Below are 6,817 nucleotides of genomic sequence, written 5' to 3' on the forward strand. Positions count from 1 at the left end.
TTGATTTCGACGCAACATTATGCGTTTCGTATTTAACGTAGGTGGTAGCAAAATGGCTGTGTGTTTGTATACACACTGACGTCATTAACCTATCGTTTATTAGCTTCGGCTTTCTGAATATTTGCCAAACTGATTATTAAAATTCAAAAACTTGTTAACCCTTTGACGTTTAAGATTCATGTGTGCCCAAATAGCTTCATCAACAATGTATATTAGTCTATTCTATGTGTTCATGAAGCGTTAATGAGTATGCGTCTCTCATGCACCTAGGTATAGCCTATGGGTCGGACTCCGGGAAAATTTTTATCACCGGGCCCCTTTATTTCATATTTTTCCGGTCCCCTAATTGACCGCCATACCACCTCGCCAGTACCCCCATCACGCGAAGGCGGCTCTCACATGTACAAACTTATAGTTCAAGAGTTCATGATTTCATGCTACCATGAAAATTGAGAAAACTAAACACGGATCAACAATCAAATATTCCGATTGATAACAGTTCATGAGCGTGCACACGGTAACCCTCCCCCAACCCCGCTCCATCACACTTCACCTGAAAAGTCAAAGTAATGGTACAAATTATATTTCTATTAAAAAGTTAACTTCCAGGGCAGCACTTGTCAACCCCAAGTTTTGGACGAAGAATGGTGCGAAGACTCGCGCACCTGAAAGAAACGTCTCATGCCGGTAATCTGACCTAGTTTCGAATGAGGTTTAACAGAAGTGTTAGACACCACCATCGATCTCAGAAAAATACCATAGAAAATACACACACAGCTTGCTACCGTCGGTAATTAGACCAGGGAGCTGCTACTCTAACAGCGCAGCGTGGACATCTCAGGTCTAGATAAAAGATAACAAGGTATCACGTTTTATTACTGTCTGTATTTTGTAGCGACAAGAAGAAAACGTCATTTGCAAGCAACGGAAAGTTAACTTTTTCAGAGCGCGGCACGCGGTTTGGGCGAGTCTTTGAATGCCTTTAAATCGTTATCTAAAACTTTCCGAGTCTTGGTTGCTTGCTCCCAGGTTACATTTTTGCCAATTATCGCCTTCGCTCAATGAAGTACGAATTATTCTTTTGAAGTGGAAATTTTTTTCCCTTTTCTACAATTCATGATAAAGTTCCTGATACGGTCGGTATTCATGAACCCTGCCAAATATCAGCGCGCTTCCGGAAAGCTTAAGACGGAGTTACAATATATGGTTCCCTCTTCTTTGAGTTGGTATCGCTTGCCAAGTATTTCTATGTATAGGCTTATACCATTATCCGAAGAAAAACACCCCTTCGTGAATGTCATCATTTTTCACAAATCAGCCCAAAAAAAGCTCCAAATTATGAAGGATACATATATTATTATTTTAAGGGGTAGGGGGTACGATTTCTTATGATTTTGATGATTAGTGGAGGAATAGAATGATTTTGTCATAACACCCCTTTGCAAAATCATACTGTCCATATCTGTAAACCAATCAGACGCTTAGGAATTTAATAACAGACACGTACGACAATGGTTGTGACAGATAACAAATTCTGAGAAATTGATGGCAGCTAGTTGCCAAGGCTTTCCGGGCGATTGAATCTAAATTCGAAAGTTTTGTCAACAGGTCAACATTAAGATATCACTACCGCCATAGAAAACATCAATCCACAACTACTTCAAATCGCGATGTTAATTTATCTTTACACATGGTAGACATTACTATTGTATAGTTATCATTTTCTATATTTCAACAATGGTTTTCTTTCCTCACAAGAAAAAAACGATGATCGGAATTGTTCAACAACAGGTAATATTTCTACCAACTGGCTACAAAGGTAGCCTGCCTTGAATTCTTCAGAGCAACGCTAACTTGTGAAGTCACCGGCTGTTAATTTTAGGGAATTGGTTATAGCTAGGCTTTATCTTCTAACTTTGTAAGGTATCAACTATTAGCTTGATATATTCATCAGGGTTTCACTGGCGTGAACGAAATTCATCACGTATATAGCCTACTAGTTGTCCTTGATAAAATTGACTTGATTGCATTGCAATCTTTTATATGTCACTCGTTTTTCGAGATTAATTCCACAACTAACCTGCAGGGGTGAGTGGTTAGAGACAATCTTTTTCAACTTTGGTATAAAAACTAGAGCAGACTGTGCATGCGCGTAGCCAAGGGGGGACGAAGGGGGCAGCCGCACCCCCCCCCCCTTGAGCATATTTTTTAAATATTTTTTTTCATGTTTTTATGATATCGCTAGTAATTTCAAAAGAGAAAATGCTAAGATGCAACTTACAAGGCCTGGGAAGTGCCATTTCCAACGATCTGGGAGGCATTTTCAGCCAAAATTTTCTTATACGCTTCGCCCAGATATATACGGCTCTGATAGTATGCAATGCCGTATCTACGGATCTGATAGTTTGCCTACATTTTCGCCCCTCCCTTGGCAAATTCCTGGCCGTACGCGCCTGAGGCTGTTGAGAACATTACATGAGTTTTCCAGAGTAGGTTTGCAGGTGGTGCAAGGAACCTATCCCCACACCACATCTCTCTTTTGGGGGGGGGGACGAGGATGGTGAAACGGGGACGAAAAAGAAGTGCACACCCACGCAAACACTCAAACGTTCCGTAGTTAAAATGATGAAATGATATTTTGTTTTAAAACCCCTTACTGAAACTAAAGTTTCTCAATTGGGAGGGTTTCTCCTCCCCTTAGACCCTCTCCAAACGGATGAATGCCTAATGTTGTGCCTCCCCCTCTTAAAATCCATGACAGAGGGTACATCCTATAGGCCTATGGTATCATGAAATGTCATATCTTTGTAAGCCTCTAACCGTTGAAATTGGGACAAAATTTGCTTTCCCCGCCACACCATGAAGGTTAGCTGCGCGCCTGCCAGTGGCGGAGATTTCTTGTCAGAAGTGGGGGGGTTGCAGCAGGCGCGTAGCCAGGAATTTGCCAAGGGAGGGGCGAAACTGTAGATTCGGCATTGCAAACTATCTAAGCGTAGCGCCACCAAGAGTTGGCGCGAAGCGTACAAGAAAATTTTGGCTGTAAATGCCTCCCAGATCGCCGGAAATGGCACTTCCCATGCCTTGTTAGTTGTATCTTAGCATTTTCTCTTTTGAAAATACTAGCGGCTGCCCCCTTCGCCCCCCCCCCCTTGGCTACGCGCCTGGGTTGCAGGCCATTGATGAAATAAAAAGTCATAACTGCTGGCTCACTATCTACGTGGAGCGCCACCATAAGTTGGCGCGAAGTGCACAAGAATTTTTTGGCAAATATTGCCTCCCAGATTGCAGTAAATGGCACTGCCCAGGCCTTGAAAAGCTGCATTTAACCAGGGGCGTATGCAGGATTTTCTAACCCGGGGGCGCGTATTACTATCTAAGCGGAGCGCCACCATAGGTTAGCGCGCAGCGTACAAGCAAATTTCTGGTTTTGGTACCCCCAGATCACCGGAAATGGCACTTCTCGGGCTTGAAACTGACCAACCATATGTACACTTTTGCCTGAGAACCAAGTTTTTTCCAAATACTTTTTTTCTCATCTATAACCTTTTTGAAGATTGTCACCAGTCACACATCATGTTCGACTTCATCACATATCCTGTGGATCATTGCTTTTGTAGGTGATTCTTCATCGCGGCCCACAATATCCGTCAGCCCCACTGTTCAGAATTTGAAAATTCACAATTCTCGTGAATAAATTCACTTCAAAACATACCCATAATGTTGCACAAAATATCATCTATGGACAACCGATATAGAAAAACCTCCTTCAAACCCTAACAGACGGGTCAAAATTGCACGAGTATGATGAAGTATGATGAAGAATGTTGGTTAGGGAATTTTCGAAAATTCAGACGGCTACTAAAAAATTTCGTTGAAGGAAATAAAAATACACCACATATTTCCGAAACCGAACACTACACACATCGACAGTTTTGAGCATGGGCGCAGATCAGTCTTGGATAATGGTGGGGACGCGTGTCTGTTCTATGACACTATCTAAGCGGAGCGCGACCATGGGTTCGCGCGTAGCGTACGATTTTTTTGGGCAAATATACCTCCCAGATCGCCGGAAATAACACTTCCCAGACCTAATGATGCTCCTAAACCTCCTTAAGTTTTAGATCTCATGGCTTAGAAATTTAGTTTGGAGAAATACATGGGCGTCTGCAGAAGGAAAATCAGGGGACAAATAATCCAAGTAGACTTTTGTATATACGATGGGTCTGGGGTCCTCTCCCAGAAAACAAATATAGACTGCCGCAAATGCGATTTCCGTCCTATATTTAACAACTGTGGATAAAATACAATAAAATGAGAACTGCTGCATGTCATTTGCACAATGCTGGATCAAACTGCGCCAAAATTCAATACAGGGGAACTTGAAATGCAGCTATGGTCAAGACAAATTGGTGGGGACACGGTATATCATGTCCCCGCTATTGAAAAAGTTGGTGGGGACGCGTCCCGCAGTCCTCACCAGGATCTGCGCCCATGGTTTGGAGGCTGTTTATCGTGGAACGCCATTTTCATGCTCACTGATATGATGTGATATCTGCTGTTTGCCTCACAAATTCGAATAATTTTGTCACTGTTCCTCTTTCTCTTCCCGTTTTCTTGCCGTATTTTCTACTCCATCCTTTTCTCTTTCTTCTTTTTCTTTTCCTTCCTTCACCTCGTTGAAGTTGGCAAGTGTATACAGATCCAAAGCTATTCAACAGCAACAAAACGTTATTTTGTGTATGTCTGTTGTGGGGTGAAGTTAGCGCTATGAGCTACAAGTTCCAATGCGCAAGGTGGGGGAAAGGGGCTAGAAATAATGTATGGGTCAATTCTAACTCGGTTTTCGGTCGTTAATTGTTGATGTAGCCTACCGGTAAAAGGTTGAAATGACTTTAACAATTTCAAATATAATAATTTGATTTATTATGCCATTTGGAGCACATAACATAGGCTATAACAGAACATTACTGGCAAAAACTAGGGGGGGTTGATTGTGTGGGCCAACCCCCCCTCTTCAAAAAGTGGGGGGGTTAAAACCCCCCCAACCCCCCCTGTTTCTCCGCCAGTGGCGCCTGCCCCACTGAAAAGTAGGTCTTTGCCACATTTTCAAGTTCGTCTATAGGGTTCGTGGTTCGCTTATTTCCCGGGAAAGCAAGATGATTTGGAACGGCTACGTTGAAAGGTACACGTTCACTTGTTTAGTCACTTTTCAAGATACCCTGTTTGTCACGTAGGGCCAATGCTTTTGAAATGAAAAATAATTGACGGCGCTCTGTCAAAACGTAGTCATGATTTCTTTAAGAAAGAAAAATAATTGATGGCGCTCTTTCAAAAACGTAATGATGATTTCTTTAAGAAAAACGTAAACGTGATGACTGAATCTTTTGAAGGTCCAATAATAGGCCATCAGCTGTAGCTCAAAAGTGGCTGTAAAATCAGTTTCGTTCCAGCAACACCGGGTCTAGACTTTTAATGCATTTTTGGGTAGTTTAATGCATCACAAACATTATATCAAAAGTTCTCCAAAAATTGCCTGCAGTATTTTTGTAACGCACCCTTGAAATTGGGTATGTTATGTAGACATTACGTGCTACAATGCTATGTATTTGGAACACACTAACGTTAATATTTGGTACAGTGGTGCAAACAAACTACATTTTTCTTATATAATAATAAATTACGACTGAATTATATATTTTCTACAACAGTTGGGTCAGGGTTATAAGAATCATGGGAGAGGGTTCTGGGCTAAGGGTCAGGGAGGGGTGTTGTTAGGCGATACAAGTTGTGCAACCACATCCATTTTCGCTAAAATGGTAAAAGTGCACACTCTCATCTTTGAAAATGAAACCCAACTTTTACACATAACTTACTAATGGTTTTAATTATAAAATTGTACCACTTTTAATAAACTCCGATACCATGGTTTGTAATAAATAAATAAAAAGGAACAGACTTTTTCTGTGTTTCGAATGCTTTTCGTCTGTGCATGTATGAGTAAACATACACATATAATTAAATAATTGTAACACTCCCCATCCCAACTGTTTTACACATGTGACCCCCTCCCCCTCTACTTAAGATGTTGCTAAATCCCTGCTTACAGTGAGATGTACCCAAATGATCCTGGCTGCAGTGAGCTATTTCTTTTGTGAAGTTCAATATATAAGTTGGCACATTGAGACATGGCATATCGTAGATGGGAAATAAAGTACTGTAATAGCCAATGTATCCGTTACCTTAGTACTCCTTCTACAGTCTTCTGCAAACCAGGGACGTAGCCAGGGGGGAGCAGGGGGAGCGACCGCTCCCCCCCCCCCCCTTCAGTGTCGATTTTTTTTTTTTAAAGCTGTCGCTTTTTTAGCATGGTATTTTGTCAGTGCTCTTTTGATCTTGAATACTCGCAAGCTCCGTTAAGTCGATTATAATCGTAGTAACATTCACGCCTACTGATTCAGCACTTACTTAGGTTGACAGATGCAATTAGCTAATTTTAGCCTATAGCCTATTACAAGTCTACAGTTGGCCACTGCGTAATAAAATACATATTGCCTACCTAACCGCACTCTATGGAATGTCACGAACCGTATGCACAACAACGTCGACAACGTTCGTTCTCATCCTTTCTATGATTCGTCCTAACAGTTGTTGCACGAACAGCATGTTATGAAGCTAGCTAACAATCGTACGTGATACGCACTTCCTATAATAATTATTACACTGCTAATACACTGCGATAACGATATTTGTTTTTAGGCCACTGCATATCTGGCTATATTACAAAATATGAAAGTTTATATTGTCCATCAGTTAAGTT

Source organism: Apostichopus japonicus, chromosome 2, assembly GCF_037975245.1.
Source record: "Apostichopus japonicus isolate 1M-3 chromosome 2, ASM3797524v1, whole genome shotgun sequence".
NCBI classification, from domain to species: domain Eukaryota; kingdom Metazoa; phylum Echinodermata; class Holothuroidea; order Aspidochirotida; family Stichopodidae; genus Apostichopus; species Apostichopus japonicus.